This window comes from Anolis sagrei, chromosome 1, assembly GCF_037176765.1.
Source record: "Anolis sagrei isolate rAnoSag1 chromosome 1, rAnoSag1.mat, whole genome shotgun sequence".
NCBI classification, from domain to species: domain Eukaryota; kingdom Metazoa; phylum Chordata; class Lepidosauria; order Squamata; family Dactyloidae; genus Anolis; species Anolis sagrei.
Genome location: NC_090021.1, coordinates 293,200,413 through 293,219,187, shown reverse-complemented (window position 1 = coordinate 293,219,187; position 18,775 = coordinate 293,200,413). Strand labels below are relative to the sequence as shown.

Genomic DNA, 18,775 nt, shown 5'->3' with positions numbered 1-18,775 from the left:
ATATTGAGTGAAAGGCAATGTACATGCTTGTTTTCACTGAACTAACTTCAACTGAGTTCAACAGGGTTTATACTTTTGTAAGCAGCCAAGAGATTTTGGCCAGATTATAGTTTTGCACAAAAACAGAACTTTGTTCTTTCAAGTAGCTTGGCCTACAATTTCCTTTAGCTCCAACCATACAGTTTGAAAATATTACTCTTTGGGCTACTACTCACAAATTCCAAGATGGCTGAGCAATTGAAGGAGATGTAATCCAAAAGGTATTCCTCTTCCACATACCATGCTGATCCAGTGTGGCCAATGGGAAAATAATGTAAGGACTCTACTCTCAAACATCTGGATAGCAAATCATTCTTTGCTTCTATTAAGACCATAATCAAACTTGACTAAAACCATAATGAGAGTACATGAGAGCTTTGAGTTGATCTCGGTCTAGCTGACAATAATACAATGGACTTTTCAGCATGGCTACCTCACATAATTTTGTAAATTGAACCAGTGAGTTAAACACACCTATAGATACATTTAATCAGACTGACTTCCATAGTTCAAAAAAGCCTAGTGAATGAGGTGAGCTGTGGTTTTGGGGAAAGAAAGATGATATTAACATATTGGCTAGGAGTCTTTTCTGTGAGTGAGGTCTGTATGCAAGTAGCAAACATAGCCTGGAACCAACACAATGTTATTTTTTGGTTTTATCTATCAATAATATTCTGAGCATTTATAATATATATGTGTAATTGCCCTGCTCCTACTCCTGGATAGGCATGGGCAACTGTTGGAATCTTAAATCATGGCATGCTTCTTCTTCTTTCTTTTTTTTTTTGGGGGGGGGGGTGTATATTATGATTATACTATATGCACACTAATGCAATATTGTATTTGTTGGCTTATTTGCTTTTGATTCTGTGTACATGCGATATTATGCTGATAGCACTTGCTGAGTAATGCCAAGGACTGTGAGTTCCAATTAGTTAGAAATGGTTACCTTTGTTTTGGCAGATTCATGAGCGTGCTATGGGAAATATAGCAGTCCCAAGGTTGTTCCCATGGGAAGTTGGTACCAGGGTGAGTGCTGTCCTTCAACAAATGGAATGAAATCCCACATATCTGAATTACTACTAACAGTATCACTTGAGATCATATAGCTGCCTCCACCCATTGATTTTACCCCTGTAATGTAGTAACTTCGCTGGAAGCTACTCTATCATCTCTGATTCTACAAACACTTTCCCTTCTCCTGCCTTGTGGGAGATTGCAATCCTATATGCTTTTGTGTGCATGCACACTAAGCAGAGGCACATAAAAAGATAATAGAGCAAAGGAGATCTTAAAAGGAAACCTTTTTTCCCTAAGCAAACAACCTACATTAGCAAAAATGGTATCTTATACATAAAGGCACTACTTAGTGCCCTTCCACTATGCTCCTATATCTCAGGATCTGATCCCAGATTATCTGGCAGTTGAGACTCATATATTCCAGTTTAAAGCAGATAATCTGGGATCAGATTCTGAGATATAGGGTAGTGTGGAAGGGACCTTAGAAGTAGTTTGAAAGTTACAGCTCATATTCAGGTGAGATTAAAAGAAAATAATATTTACTGTAACCAGGTAAACATTACTATACCATTCTCAATGTAGATGGAGTCTGGGTTTCAGATGTTCATAGGAAGCTGGGCGTCTGGTCCTTCAGTCCAATCGGTGAAGCAATCCCAAAATCCCAGTTTTCTTTGTTTCTCCTTCTCTCTGTTTGTGCCTTGTGGCACCCTGAAGTTTTATATTCTTTACTGGGAAACATCACCCAGTTTTTACATTTGTCCCAAACTGACCAGCCTATTAGGCAATTTTGTTGTGTGATCTTTATGGCTCCTCTATGACCACACCAACATCAGCCAAAATACACTGGAGTGTAAGCAGCTTCAGAGCTGCCTTGTATGCTCCACAGATATGCCCCAAAGCAGGCATGTAGCCGGGGGGGGGGGGGGGGGGAGGGGCGCTTGGTGGTCTGCGAGAAGGCCTTACTGGTGCATTATTTAATCTGCGATGTTTATTCATATCATGATCTGATCACTATACTCAATATATCCCATATGCATGGGGGTATTGGGGTAACGATACAAAAGGTTTGCTAGGGTAGACCCTGTTTCACTCAGACTCAGCCCCCCCCCCCGAACCAAACTCAGCCCCCCCCGAACCGAACTCAGCCCCCACCCCGAAACAAACTCCTGGCTACGGGACCTGCCCCAAAGCTGTTCTGTTATCCAGACAGTTGGCCAGGCAACCAGGGACTGTGGCTGCTGTTTCGCTGGCCAAAAGTAGTTCCTTTGCAGAGTCTTGCTAAATATGCTACTTCTGGTGAGGTCACCAGAGTTCCCAGCCATGTGATTCCCAGAAGTGATGGCATCAGCAAAACTCTGCCAGGGAGCTGCCTCTGGTGGTGAAACAGTGGTGTGTCTTTTCAATGCATGGGTGCTGGATTGCCCAATTCAGCTGTCTGCACATCAAAAACATTCTTGAATTTACTGGAATTTCCAGAATAATTTGTGGTTCTCCTTGCATCGGATTACCAGCTGGAATCAACACTTCTCCTGCAGAAGTGGTCACACATTGTATAGAGATAGCTTCTCAGTGAAAAAGAATACTGACCAAAATGTGATCATTTATTTAGTTTCATTGTTGATATTGTTTAACAATGAACATTCTCAGGTGGGTAATGATAAAAACAAAACAGTTACATAAAAAAGTAAAACCATAAATTCTAAATACAGCATAAAACTACAGCAGAATATATAATCAATGTAACCAAGCTACTCTGACTGCTTTTAAACACCTAGGTCTTAAAAACCCATATGTTACAATTTTAAAAAGACTGGATGCTGATATTTATTTTATTGATTTGATATTTTAAAAAATCTTGCTGTTTTAAAAGTGTTTCATGCCAACTGTTTTACATAATTGTATTTTATTTTATATTGCATTGTTTTGTAATATTATTTTGTACACCTCTACACATATTCACACATACATACATACATACATACATACATATAATAAACAATTATTATTATTATTATTTGCTTTATTTCTATACCGCATTTTTCAGCCCAAACAGGCGACTCAATGCGGTTTACAAGGTACAGGTTATCACAACAATGTCAGTGCAGTTAAAAACGCAACAAATGCAACAACAAAATCAACAACATCAATCAACAACAATTAACAAGAACAAACATAACACCTCAGTGAAATCAGATCCGTTCTCATAATCCTTGTGCCATTCCTATGTTCCATTTACCGTCTTCCTATGTTCAGTTGCACTGTTTAACCAAACGCTTGTTCATAAAGCCAAGTCTTGAACCTTTCTCCGAAACGCCAGCAACGAAGGTGCCTGTCTGATGTCTACCGGTAAGGCATTCCATAGCCGAGGGGCCACCACTGAGAAGGCCCTGTCTCTCGTCCCCGCCAGACGCGCCTGTGACGCAGGCGGGATTGAGAGCAGGGCCTCCCCAGACGATCTTAATGTTCTAGTCGGTGAGCAGCAACGAACATTTCCAGTATTGTACTGAAAATACCAAATACCAAAATACCAAATTAGAGTTGAATATGGGATGGGTCTCTTTTATCTTTAATGTTGGTAGACATTGAGACAAGAAGAAATATATAAAGTTCTGCCATGTGACCCCCCCCCCCCACACACACACACTTTAATCTGCTGCATCCCCCACAATATAACAATTTATTGACTTTTGGAGAGCAGGGGTGATAGTGGAGAAATGTCTAGTTATGTCCCTATAGCTAGATGCACAGCATTAAAAACACCTCAGTATTATCAAAAGCTCTTTAATATATTCGTATGTCCATTTTCTAGTCCCAACTCTAGTCCCAATTGCATTAATAACATTTATGTTAGTGCTGACGGATTGTTCAGCAATAGATTCCATGAGTCTACTCTAGTAAGAATAGTAATTGAATTTGGGACATTAAACTTTTTAAGCCTAGGAAAAAGTATTACTAGCACAAGAATCTATAGAATTGGTCTGTTGGTGTGGGTAAGCTCAGCTATATGGGATTTTTGGGTACTCCCTCCAGAAATTGATATGGCACTGTAAAGAGTCTACTCTCCAAAATTATCTACACAGGGAAAGAAATGGTGCCCTATTAAACCTAGAATCATAGAATCATAGAATCATAGAGTTGGAAGAGACCTCATGGGCCATCCAGTCCAACCCCCTGCCAAGAAGCAGGAATATTGGATTCAAATCACCCCTGACAAATGGCCATCCAGTCTCTGCTTAAAAGCTTCCAAAGAAGGAGCCTCCACCACACTCCGGGGCAGAGAGTTCCACTGCTGAACGGCTCTCACAGTCAGGAAGTTCTTCCTAATGTTCAGATGGAATCTCCTCTCTTGTAGTTTGAAGCCATTGTTCCACGTCCTAGTCTCCAAGGAAGCAGAAAACAAGCTTGCTCCCTCCTCCCTGTGGCTTCCTCTCACATATTTATATCATATCTCCTCTCAGCCTTCTCTTCTTCAGGCTAAACATGCCCAGTTCCCTAAGCCGCTCCTCATAGGGCTTGTTCTCCAGACCATTGATCATTTTAGTCGCCCTTCTCTGGACACATTCCAGCTTGTCAATATCTCTCTTGAATTGTGGTGCCCAGAATTGGACACAATATTCCAGATGTGGTCTAACCAAAGCAGAATAGAGGGGTAGCATTACTTCCTTAGATCTAGACACTATGCTCCTATTGATGCAGGCCAAAATCCCATTGGCTTTTTTTGCCGCCACATCACATTGTTGGCTCATGTTTAACTTGTTGTCCACGAGGACTCCAAGATCTTTTTCACACGTACTGCTCTCGAGCCAGGCGTCACCCATTCTGTATCTTTGCATTTCATTTTTTCTGCCAAAGTGGAGTATCTTACATTTGTCACTGTTGAACTTCATTTTATTTATTTATTTATTTATTTATTTATTTATTTATTTATTTACTGTCCTTGTATACCGCCGTTTCTCAGCCTAATTGGCGACTCAACGCGGTTTACAACAAAATATACAGTGCACAGTATACAATTAAAACCATAAAAAACATAATACACAATATTACATGAAATCACAATCCAATACATCTCCTAACTAAAATCGTGGTCCAATTGCATCATCCATATTGCCAATCCGTAATCAACACATTCATTGCACCGAATTAGCCAAATGCCTGCTTGAACATCCAAGTTTTTAGTTTTCTTCGGAATACCATCAGCGAGGAAGCTGATCTTACCTCCATGGGAAGGGCGTTCCAGAGCCGAGGGGCCACCACAGAAAATCCCTGTCTCTCGTCCCCGTCAGGCGCACCTGTGAAGCAGGCGGGATAGAGAGCAAGGCCTCCCCAGAAGATCTTAGGGTCCTGGTGGGCTGATAGGCCGAGATATGTTCGGATAGGTGGTTGGCCAGAACCGTTTAGGGCTTTAAAGGCCAATGCCAGCACTTTGAATTGAGCCCGGTAGCAAATCGGCAGCCAGTGGAGCTGGTGCAGCAGAGGAGTTGTATGCTCCCTGCGCTCCGCTCCAGTTAGTATCATGGCTGCCGACCGTTGGACTAATTGGAGCTTCGGAGCCGTCTTCAAAGGCAACCCCACGTAGAGAGCGTTGCAGTAGTCTAAACGGGATGTAACCAGAGCGTGGACTACCGTGGCCAAGTCAGACTTCCCAAGGTACGGGCGCAGTTGGCGCACGAGTTTTAACTGTGCGAATGCTCCCCTGGTCACCGCCGAAACCTGGGGTTCCAGGCTCAGCGATGAGTCCAGGATCACACCCAAACTGCGAACCTGCATCTTCAGGGGGAGTGCGACCCCATCCAACACAGGCTGTAACCCTATACCCTGTTCGGCCTTGCGACTGACCAGGAGTACCTCTGTCTTGTCTGGATTCAATTTCAATTTGTTCGCCCCCATCCAGACCGTCACAGCGGCCCAGCACCGGTTCAGGACCTCGACAGCCTCCTTAGTGACAGGTGGAAAGGAGTGACAGAGTTGAACATCATCTGCGTACAAATGACATCGCACCCCGAAACTCCGGATGATCTCACCCAGCGGCTTCATGTAGATGTTGAACAACATGGGAGACAATATTGAACCCTGGGAACCCCACAAGACAAAGGTTGTGGGGTTGAACAGGAGTCCCCCAGTAACACCTTCTGAGACTGACCCTCGAGGAATGAGCGGAGCCACTGTAGAACAGTTCCTCCAAGACCCATTCCCGCGAGGCGTCCCAGAAGGATACCGTGGTCGACGGTATCGAAGGCCGCTGAGAGGTCCAGCAGCACCAACAGGGACACACTCCCCCTGTCGAGCTCCCGGCGCAGATCATCGACTAAGGCGACCAAAGCTGTCTCGGTACCATGCCCCGGCCTAAAGCCAGACTGTGCCGGGTCCAGATAATCCGTGCCTACCAAGAATGCCTGGAGTTGTGAGGCCACCACACATTCCAGGACTTTGCCCAAGAAGGGGAGATTGGAAACAGGCCGATAGTTGACGAATTGAGTGGGGTCCAGTGATGGCTTTTTCAACAGCAGTTTTATCACAGCTTGCTTTAAGCTGGCTGGAAATATGCCTTCCCGAAGGGAGGCATTAACCACCACCTTCACCCATTCGGCCAATCCCCCTCTGGCCTCCTTCAGAAGCCAGGATGGGCAGGGGTCTAGGATGCATGTGGTAGCTCTCATTCCTCCAAGCACCTTGTCCACATCCTCGGATTGAACCAATTGAAATGAATCCATCAAAACCGGACAAGCAGATGCTCGTGTTACATCCTCAGAGACTGCCGTTAATATGGTATCCAGACCAGAGCGGATCAAAGCGACTTTGTCTGCAAAGAACTGAGCAAAGGCTTCACAGCGAGCTGCCGAGTCATCAGGGCACCCATCCTGCATGGTGGGCTTTAACAGGCCTCTGACAACTCGGAACAGTTCAGCTGGACGGTTCTTTGCAGACGCAATAGTGGCCGCAAAGAAGGTCTTCTTTGCGGCTCTTATTGCCGCGGCGTATGCCCTTAAAAAGGACACAAACCGTGTTCGATTTGGCTCGCTTGGATCTGAACGCCACACGCTCTCTAGTACCCTCTTCTTTCGCTTCAACGCTGCCAGCTCCTCAGTGAACCAAGGAGCTGGTTTAGCTCGGCTACTCGAGAGGGGACGTTCTGGGGCCATCGTGTCTATTGCCCTAGCCATCTCCCCATTCCAGAGAGCGACCAGGGCATCGACAGGATCACCAACCGAGGAGGCGGGAAATTCCCCAAGAGCCGTCAGGGTTCCATCCGGATCCATAAGCCTCCTGGGGCGGACCAACTTAATGGGTCCTCCACCTCTGCGGAGGTTAGGGGGTGCAGTGAGTCTAAAGCTGACCAGGTGGTGGTCGGTCCATGGCAACGGAGAGATGGATAACTCCTCAACACCGCCACCTTCCTCCCATCCCTGACAGAAAACCAAGTCTAATGTAATCTGGCCCCACTGTGGGTGGGGCCAGATACCTGTTGGGACAGCCCCATGGTTGCCATGGCAGACATGAAGTCCTGAGCCGCTCCCGATAAGATGGCCTCGGCGTGGACGTTGAAGTCCCCCAGCACAAGTAGCCATTGGGACTCCAACGCCAGGTCTGAGACCACCCCCGCTAGCTCAGTCAGGGAGTCTGTAGTGCAGCGAGGTGGACGGTACACTAACAGAATCCCTAAACTGTCCCGGTCACCCACCCTCAGGTGGACGCATTCAAATTTTGTTGACTGCGGGATGGGGCCCCTGGTCAGACGAATGGAATCTCTATAGACCACTGCAACCCCGCCTCCCCGCCCTCCGGATCTCGGTTGGTGCTGCACAGAGAAACCTGGTGGACAAAGCCTGGTCAAATTCACTCCTCCAGCTTCATCCAGCCAGGTCTGTGTGATGCACACTAGATCTGCCCGTTCATCCAGGATCAAATCCTGGATGAAAGCTGTTTTACCATTGACAGATCTGGCGTTCAACAGCACCACCTTCAACCCGGAGGGACCGCCTTCCTGGTTACACCGACTTCTCACATCAGGAGACCGCTTTGGAATTACTAATGTTGATCCACGTTCCCTAGGCCGAATTAAAGGTCTCCCTTTCCCGTATCTCCCCCTCCCCACCACGACTTCTATGGGGGCTCCCCCATTTTGTTAGTTTTGGCCCATCTCTCTAATCTGTCAAGATCGTTTTGAATTCTGCTCCTGTCCTCTGGACTATTGGCTATCCCTCCCAATTTGGTGTCGTCTGCAAACTTGATGATCATGCCTTCTAACCCTTCATCTAAGTCATTAATAAAGATGTTGAACAGGACCGGGCCCAGGACGGAACCCTGCGGCACTCCGCTCGTCACTTCTCTCCAAGATGAAGAGGAAGCACTAGTGAGCACTCTCTGTGTTCGTCCACTTAACCAATTACAGATCCACTTCACCGTAGTTTTGCCTAGCCCACATTGGACTAGTTTCCTTGCCAGAAGGTCATGGGGGACCTTGTCGAAGGCCTTACTGAAATCCAGGTACGCTACATCCACGGCATTCCCCGCATCTACCCAGCTTGTAGCTCTATCGAAGAAAGAGATCCGATTAGTCTGGCATGACTTGTTTTTGATAAATCCATGTTGACTATTAGCGATGACTGCATTTGTTTCTAAGTGTTTGCAGACCGCTTCCTTAACAATCTTTTCCAGAATCTTGCCCGGTATCGACGTGAGGCTGACCGGACGGTAGTTGTTTGGGTCATCCTTTTTTCCTTTCTTGAAGATTGGGACCACATTGGCCCTCCTCCAATCTGCTGGAACTTCTCCCGTTCTCCAAGAACTCTCAAAGATGGTTGCCAATGGTTCCGAAATGACTTCCGCTAGTTCCTTCAATACTCTTGGGTGTAGTTGATCTGGCCCTGGGGACTTGAACTCATTAAGAGCGGCCAGGTATTCCTGGACGACTTCTTTCCCAATTTGGGGTTGGATGTCCTCCAATCCCTCATCCACTCCATCTTGCTGAGGTTGAAGACTCTCTTTTTGTGAGAAGACCGAGGCAAAGAAGGCATTAAGTAGTTCTGCCTTTTCCCTATCCCCTGTCAGCATTGCCCCATCTTCTCCGCGAAGAGGTCCTATCGCCTCCTTGTTTTTTCTTTTTCTACTGACATAAGAATAGAAGCCCTTTTTATTGTTTTTAATGTCCCTGGCAAGCCTGAGCTCGTTTTGTGCTTTAGCTTTGCGGACCTTTTCCCTACAGGTGTTGGCTATTTGTTTGAATTCTTCTTTGGTGATTTCTCCCTTTTTCCACTTTTTGTGCATGTCTCTTTTGTGTCTTAGCACAGTTAGAAGTTCTTTGGACATCCATTCTGGCTTCTTTGCACTTGTCCTATTTTTTCTCTTTGTTGGCACGATTTGCAATTGCGTCTTGAGTATTTCACTCTTGAGAAATTCCCTTCCATCCGTAACTCCCTTGTCTTTTAGTATCTGTGTCCACGGAATGCTGCTCAGCGTTTCCTTCATTTTTTGGAAATCAGCTCTCCTAAAGTCCAAAATGCGGGTTTGACTTGTCTTAGTTTCGGCCTTCCTTTTTTCCTCAAATTGCAGGAGCACATGGTCACTTGCCCCTAAGGATCCTACTAGTTTAGCTAACTGCTAGTTTAGCTAACTGCTAAACTATAACTGCTAAGGGACAGAGTAATAATTCTTCACCATCACCTATAACTCGTGATCCAAATAGAAACAGACCAATCAAAAAAGAGTACCATCAACACTCATCTCAAAACAGCATAAAATAAGAAATCATAGAATCATAGAGTTGGATGAGACCTCATGGGCCATCCAGTCCAACTCCCTGCCAAGAAGCAGGAAAATCACATTCAAAGCACCTCTGACAGATGGCCATCCAGCCTCTGTTTAAAAGCCTCCAAAGAAGGAAACATTTATTCCAAAATAAATGTCTACACTGTCATATAATCCAGTTCAAAGCAGACAATCTGGGTTCAGAAACTAGATTATAAGGCACTATAGATGGGGCCTAAGTTCAAGACTATTTGAATGACAGAATCCTTGCAATTTCTTCTTTGATCCTCAGTTCTTCTGTAGGCTTTTGATTCTTAACATAACCCATAAGTAGTGTCAGGCAGCTTTTGGCTCTCTTGGAGTACCACTTCTATGATTTTGTACCACTGGCTAAGCCAGTTAGAGATGAGGGAAGGGAAAGCTAACACCACTTGGAGGATCATCACTTGCCTTCCATTGCCTTCCAGATGTCTTTCTGCAAAGCCTCTAAAGTCTTTTGTAAATTTATCAATTGTCCCTTTTAATAATCCCTTTTGTATCTTAAATCACAGCCTTTGAGTCCCATGATCACTTCAGTAACAATGTGCCAACTAGCTACCTTATTGTTCCAGAGTTTCTGGAATAAGCTTTTTCTGCTGCTTCCTTTGTTCTCTCCCCACCCTTTGCCCAGCACTGCCCCCCTTGTTTAACTTGCCCAGAATATCCTGATAATTAAAGGTCGCCACCACTAAACTGAGCATGCTATGCAGAACTACCCTCAAATTCAAATTAATGAAATGTCATGGCAAACAGTCTACAGCAATGAAAATGTATTTTCACTGTCTCCTATTCTCTGACTCTAAAAGGAAACAGAAACAGGTTGCTTTAAAAATGTATTCTTAGTGGGCATGAATATGCCCAAGGGATATGCAAAGCAGGAGGCTGGTCTCTGTCTTCTGGAGGCTGGCACTTTTCCTTTAAAGGCTTCCTCCCTGCTCTGTCAGACACTGAAACACACACACACACACACACAAACACATACACGCAGAGAAATACACATGCACACACACAGAGTGCTGAGTTAATGTGGTGTTTCCTTTGCTTGCATTTTGTATGTGCTTTAGGACCTGGCAAAGCACCAAGATTTTTTTATTGACTTGCTATTGTCATTTATGATCAGAAGATGGCCACTGCCAAGATTTTGACTTTGATCCCACAAACTCTTCAGCCAGCCAGGCAGATTTCAAAAACTAGGAATTGGTGCCATTCCTATTTTTTTACAACTGACTCCTTTCCTGTGCATGTCATCTGAGGCACACATTCTATTGATATATTAACTGAAAACCATATGACTTCTTTTAAAGGGAGGTCTTCTTTAAAAAAGCATGTGTGTATTCTTTAAAAGGTTCGTAATATTTTTGAAAAGCCATGGGAAAATAGTTTTTATCTTTCTGTGTCTTGGGGAAAAAAATCTACCTCAAGAAATTTCTTTAACAAAGAGAACATTATTTCAGACTCTAACATTTCTGTCTGCCTATTATCATTAGTCATAAGCTAAGCCTTGCACTAAATGTCTAGTGAGCACAGATAATGTTCATTTTGTCTGGAAGACAGGTTGCCGCCTGTCAAGGAGAGATGGAATAAATGACAGGTCTGGACTCTGTGCCTTGCAGGCATATTAGGCTAAGAAATCGCCAACATGATGAAAAATTATTTTGTCAAAAATTTGTAGGTCACCCATCATTGTCTAATGTATTCCGTGATTAATTGCTAGCATAGATCAGCATTATGTCTTTCCAGTGAATCGCTTAATTGTTGCCTGCTTCATGCTCTTAATGTAATGATGAGGCATCTGCTCCTTTCACATGTGCTTTCAAAATGCCAGCTATTGCATCCAGGTTATAAGGATGGTAATGTTAAACTTAAAGGACTTCTTGAAATTAGAACTTCAAGAAAACCTTACCTTTTTTTTGGGGGGGGGGGGTTGCTGTGAATAATTCCTCCTCCCCTTCTCCTCCTCCTCTTTCTCCTCCTCTTCTTCCCTCTCAATCTTTCTTTCTTTTTATGGCCGTGCGCACGGTAGGCTGAATGTTAGTGTTAATGTATGTAGATTTTATTTCTGATGAGTGATTATTTGACTGCTCATTTTACGAAGATTTATGGTGTGCTTTCTATCTCCTGACTGCAGCGCTACTCTTATCTTTAATAAAAGAGATGAGGACATTAATCAGCTTTTGTCAGGAGTCCTGACTAAGACATTAAATGTACTGTATGGGATAGGTAAACACGCTCCAGATCCTTCTCTACTCCAGTAGATCAGGCAAAAAAACACTCATTATATTTATCATAATTTCACATCTGCTGTTTTTGAAGCAATGTACCATGAGGCCATAAACTGTATTACAACTGTGCATAAATTCAACTGATTTGTGACTGGAGCAACTAATTCCTAAAGTACATTTTAGAAAAACACGCAGTGAGCCCTGAAATTGCAATTCCATAAAGGCACTAAATTACTGACTGAGGAATCAAGAATTTGCTTGATGTGATTCTGCAGTGACCATTTTATAAAAAGTGACAGTGTGCCTGTGATTGAGTCAATAAAATAAGGACGAATGAGCCATACACTCAAACAAGATTAAAGAGGAAGACAATGACAGAGGACAGACGCATGGGATATAAATAGAGGAAAGTGTAATGTTTTCCTCAAAATAGCTTTGGGATGTGACTATTAATAATGTGCACATTAATTTGTCACCAATCTTTTAAAGTGTGTGTGTGTGTGTGTGTGTGTGTGTGTGTAGCCTCCAATACAAACACCTTACTTTTAGTTCAGAACAGGTAAAATGATAAGGGATGAGAATGTGTGTAATTTATGAGGGAGAAACGGAAGTAAACCATTTAAAATATGACTCACTGAGTTAAATAGTCTGGATCTTTGCATTTGAAAATCAGAATTAGCCTAGGCAATTGCCTTATTTTGCAACTGGATCAAATGGGAGGAAGTCCTGGTCAAATGATTTGCAATAAATAGTCAATATTAGACTTCACTTAAAATGGAAGGAGACAGGACTTGCACAGTAGAAATTGGATTTTGTATCTTCCCATCAAGGTTATGATTGTCATTTTGATCTTAAACACACTTACTTGGAAGGAATGGCCACTGATGTCAATGGGATTTCCTCCGGATAATGGTCCAGACCTAAACATATTTATTGGACTAAAATCTCATTGATGATGAGGTGATGAGAACACTACAAATGAAGTGTCAATACACACCAAGCGGAACAAAGAAGCATAAGCAGAAAAAAAATCCCAGACCTTCCAGATTACAATATGAATTTTAATGGTGTGGAAGGCAACAAAGAAAGGGGAGACTCAAGTGATGGGAACAAACAACAGAGAGAAAGAAGGCATAGGAAAGGCAATGGAATCAGATGCCTAGTAAGAACAACTAAGACATATCCTTCTCTTTGGACTATGTACTTGCATGCATATAATCCTATGTACACTTATTTGGGAGGAAGCTATGCTGAATTTATTTCATCTTACTTGGGAGTAGATATACATAGAATTGTGCTGTAACCTATTTTTGGGATCTTGTTTCTGAGCCTGATGGTTTAAAAAAGGGATTACAGCCAGCCTGCCATATCTAAAGATTTTGTGTCCACAGATTCAGCCATCAATGGCTTGAAAATATTTTTAAGAATTCAAAAAGCAAAGCTTGATTTTGCCATTTTACACAAGGGACTCAGTTTTGACACACCATTGTATACAGTGATATTTGAGCATCCACAAATTTTGGTGTTCCAGGGTGGAGTGTGAATGTCTTGAAACCAAATCCCAGTGTAGATCAAGAGTCCACTGTATATATTGGCCTTGGTCAGGTTTAAGGAGTAAAATAAACATGCAAAGAAAAGGACTGCCTCGTCTCTGTCCACTATGACATCGCTTCCACCATCCTTCTTACACCTTGAGTGATTTTGTGAAAAGGGGAGACTTTGTTATCCATTCGGGTTCTCCATAAAATTGGTAAACTGGAAAACTGGTGTTCTGATTTTATGGAGAGCCCCAGCATATAAAGGATACTTGTTTGTTCACAAATACATTGTTTACATGAATTTAAAAAGACTCTGGAATATTTTAGGCTTTACTGCCATCTGAACTGGGTCTGCTTTGACTCGATCCACATGGACAATGATATCACTGCCACTATTACTCTTTTCCTACACTGATCAGCACAGGCAAAGTAATGTCTTGTCCCCATGTTGCTGCCTCTGTTCCCCACCAGAAACAGAGGACAAGGACCCATTGGAATTGAGGCATTTTTGGTGTGGCAGAGAGCTTAGCCCAGTATGTCTGGCCATCATCACTCTAGAGCCAGTATTGAACATAAAGTCAATTGTGCTATAACCTATTTTTGGGACCTTGTTTCTGAGCCTGAAGGTTTAAAAAAGGGATTACAGCCAGCCCACCATATCTAAAGATTTTGTATCCACAGATTCAGCCATCAATGGTTTGAAAATATTTTTAAGAATTCAAAAAGCAAACTTGAAAAGTGGGTGGAAGTTAAATCATAGGTGGAGGAGCTGGAAGACTTTCCCTCCTTGTGTGTTTATTTTAAGCATATGCATCACACCTGATAAAGGCTGTTGTGTGACATTAATGCCTTTTTCGGGCCTGCAACTTAGCTGAGACAGGATGGCTCAGAAAGCGAACATATACAAGTCAGGAACTACATATTGCAAATGAGATATCATAATGCAAAGTAAGTGCAGGCTTCCTTAATTACTTCATGATGGTGAAGAAAGCATGTATAGAAGGAAATTCATCATGTGTAACATTGCTTGCTCTGTTTTACATGATGGGAGTATTCTTTAGGACAGAAGAGCTACATCTGCGTATTACAGCTTTCAGCTTCTCAGAACTGCTAGATTACAGTGACAATTTAGAAGGGAAAAATAATGACTCTGTATGTTGGGTATTCCCTCCCTGGGCTGGGCTTCTATCACTTTCTTTTGAAAGATTTGAAAAGAAAATGATTAAATGAATCCCTCCCAACACTGAGCTTCAATAATGACTCATGAATTGTGTAACAAAGATTAGCAAAACTCGAGATATTTCTAAATATTGTTAATATGACAAAAAGCAATCTATGAATGGACTATGCCAGATCCTCTCAGAGGTAGGAAATATATCTATATCTATATCTATATCTATATCTATATCTATATCTATATCTATATATATATATATATATATAGGACAACCCAGAATTTCTCCTGTTGTCACTGGAATCTGGAAGCTGAGGTCCACAATGCTTCCATGAAGTCCAGTACTTTGCTATTTATTTATTCATTTATTTATTTACTCCACCTTTCTCTACCCTGAAGGGGACTCAAGGTGGCTTACATAGAGACAATTTTTCAATGCCTTAAAACACATACAATTACAAAAATTAAAATTAAAATTAGACTAAAATTAAAACATATTAAACATATTTATGTCTTTTGATACAATGTCTGTACAGTACAGGCAGAGTGTTTACTGTTGCTGCAATTCTTTCCTCCTTCCATCTGTCCCTTGTATTGAAAGAAAAGTCTGTCCAAGAAGAAGCTGAAAGATGTGACTCGTTACCAACTTCTCTTCATCCCAACTTTTGTCTTTTTCCTTGATTTCTATCATTAAAAAGTACACTATTACAGATGGGAAACTCATAGTTAATCTGTGCTGATTAGAGAATCATGGAAGCAAAAATTGTCCTACACAGTTTGTTCATTCAATGTTGAATGTTGTCTTATGCCCTCCAACATTTCACAAATGATCTGGGATGTGTGTGGCCAAGTAACATCAGAGTGTGGTCAACATGTAAAATGTTATAAATGGGAGGAAACTCCAAGCTATGACAGGGTGTAGCACATTGATTTTGCCTGAATTTAGAGTTGAAGCAGTTGAAAATGTGGGATGACAGGACATTTGGTGAGTATCTTACTCTTGTACTGTTTTTACTCAGTGTGGTGGTCTGAGTGTCGAGCTAGAGTTATCGGAAACCTAGGACTCTCTGCTCAGCCAAAGAATATAATTGAATTTTTGTGCAATTGAATCCAAAAAAGTCCTAACTTTTATACAATTGAATCTAAGAAAGCCCTACTCACAGTGAGTCACTGTGCCCCTTTGTAGTATCAAATGTTATACAAAGACTTTAGAGAAAACCTCTCCTATCTTTATTTTATTTATTTATTTATTTATCATATTTACATTCCACCCTTCTCACTATGCAGAGGACTCGGGGGAGATTAAGAATACAAAAGCATAATGCCCAAATCCTTCCAAGCACGTGAAATCAGAAACAAGTAAGTGAAAGTTAGCAGAATCAAGTAATGTGTCAATATAAATGTTAGAACACAACAGCACCAGAAAAGACCAAGTTTAGCAGAGACAGGAAATAAGAATCTGCCAGCCAGCATGGCGACTTGGAGGTTCTAGGAATAGTCCAAAAAGGTAGTTTTTTCGAACTCTGAGCCATTGACTCATCCTTTTTACCACAAATTTCTCTATCACCTGTTCACATAATCTAAGATGGAACCTTCAAGTCTGCATTATATATGTACTTCTTTCCCTTCTCATGAATGTACTACCAGGCAGTTTCTACTTCAAGTTTTAGGATAGGAAAAAAGTTTCCTTTGCCTCCCCTTCACCCCATATCTTCACATGCTAACTTTTTAAATTAAATCTTCACCATGTTCCACCTTTGCTAGTTTTTGAAACTGCATCTCTCCTTCAAAACCTTTTCGACAGATTGAACAAAAGGCACCAATCCTTTAATCATCTTGGTTCCTCCTTTCTGCACATTTTCCAGCTTTCCAATATCTTTTAGATATGGGGGAAAAAGAATGGTACACAGCACTCCAAAATGTTACCGACCCATTGATTATTTATATAGCAGCATTTTCATTCTAGCAGCGTTCCAGTTTTCCCCAGCTTGGCTGTTATTACCCAACTGCATAATTGCATACTGAGTTCCGTTGTTCACTGAGCTGGCCACCATAGTCCTAAGAATTTTTCCCATGTTACTCCCTGCAGTTCTGCCTATGTGGGGAGTTGAAGAATTTTTTTAAAAAAAGAAATGGTTCCATAGTACATATTGACAAATACTGAATCCCATTGTTCATTTTGCATGCGTGTTAAGATCTTTGTTGTTTGATTATTAGTCTGTTCAAATTAATGAAGAATGGCTTAAACATCATCACATTTATTATGGCTTGAATTCATTGTTTCATTGCACCTTTGATGGACTGAAACACTGAATATAGTTCATTTTGCATAGAAGAAGTATGGCGATGACATATCCTCCTTTTCCTTTTTATCAGTGCTATCTTTCTCACCTTCGAGCAGATTTTCAAGAGGCTGAGAGGCAGGGAGTTGTCAAGAATATTATTCTTTTCCATTTTCCATTTCAGAAACAAACATGCTTTATTGAATCAAGAGACAACATCTCCTGGGTCAAGCTCAGTGGCATGGAGTCTGCTTTCAATCAACTTCATCAGATGCATGAAAAGTGTTGCCACATTACAGGTATGTATACATACTAGTTGGTGATTGTATGTGCTATGGAACTGAAAATGAAATGCTGAAAGTACAAAAAGTTATAACTGCATTACAAGTGACCATTCATACAAGCAGTAGACGGGAGGCTATAAACATTTGAGCATTTGGCAAACTAAGACTGAATTCCCATGTCTATGCAGTTCAATAGCCTCTAATCCCCAAGGAGGAACCATTGCTGTTGTTGCTTACTGGGATCAAGGTGTGTGTGTGGATATTTAAACCACAGAGAAGCAGCTGGTCTCTGCTCAATCAGATGAGGGAAGAAATAAGGGTGCACTCTCCAATTCAGTGCTCTGCTTTTCCTTTCCCCCAGTAGCTCAGAACAGCCAGATCTTTGTAGGCAGTATTACCACTCCCTCTTCTCTCAGGCCCCATCTACATTGCCATATAATCCAGTTTCTGAATGCAAATTTTCTGCTTTTACTGGATTATATGGCTGTGTAGACTCATTATCCAGTTTAAATCAGATAATCTGCATTCAGAAACTTGATTATATGGTCAGTTTAGATGGAGCCTCAGTTAAGAAGGAACAGCAGCAGCCCCTTCAGGGCTTAATAACTTGTGGACATGGGCAGTTCTTTGAAAAAGTGTAAGGACATTCTTACATGCCTCTTACATGCACATAAGTTGTATCCATATGTGCATAAGCCACTAACAGAATGCCAGCCATAGTGTGAACAGAAACCTGTCTTTATTTCAAGCAACAGGTGAAAGAACTGAAGTTCATAATAAATAGAAGAACAATGGTTTCATCTTGCAGACCTCCTTTCCAGTTCCTTTGAACAAGAATGGATACATTAAGGGTACTCACAGTGTCTTGGGAGACTGCTATGTTTTCTCCCTGCCCTCCCTGCCCCAATATTACTATTCCTGATCTCAAATTTGTCTCCATTAAATTCCTTAGTGTTGAACAGGGGTGGGAATTATGCAGCTCTTCTGATGTTGCAGAATTGTAATTCTCATCAGCCCTAGTCAATGGTGAGGAATGTTGAAAGTTGCAATCTTGCAGTATCTAGAGGCCAACATGATCACTCCCCCGGCGTAGAATTACTGTTTTAATGTTTAAATATTTTAATGTGTGTTAATTTCAATTTTAATGTTAACGATTATTTTAATTATATGTTTCAAGGCATTGAATACTTGCCTGTATGTAAAGCTGCCTTGAGGGTTGTGAAGTAAATGCATAAATAAATAAATGTTAGCAACTTCCAAATCATATGGGCACCGAATCCAGGTTTTAAAGGAGTTATTCAAGAGGGTGAACCTGTTTAGGGTTCAGTACTCTGTATAGCCCTTTAAAATCCAAGCTAAAACATAGAGTGTGTGTGGTGTCCCACTGATATTACAGCCACCATTTATTTATGTATTTCTATCCCGTCTT

At 42.0% G+C, this 18,775-nt stretch overlaps 1 long non-coding RNA gene across 1 annotated transcript in view; it reads left to right on the top strand.

Moving 5' to 3' along the window:
* Positions 1-17,355, top strand: part of LOC132765702 (uncharacterized) — an 88,531-nt gene extending 71,176 nt beyond the window's left edge. Inside the window, exon 3 of the long non-coding RNA XR_010908987.1 lies at positions 17,247-17,355. This is a non-coding gene — a long non-coding RNA (uncharacterized lncRNA). The remainder of the gene's footprint in view (positions 1-17,246) is intronic.
* The last annotated feature ends 1,420 nt before the right edge of the window (positions 17,356-18,775 follow it).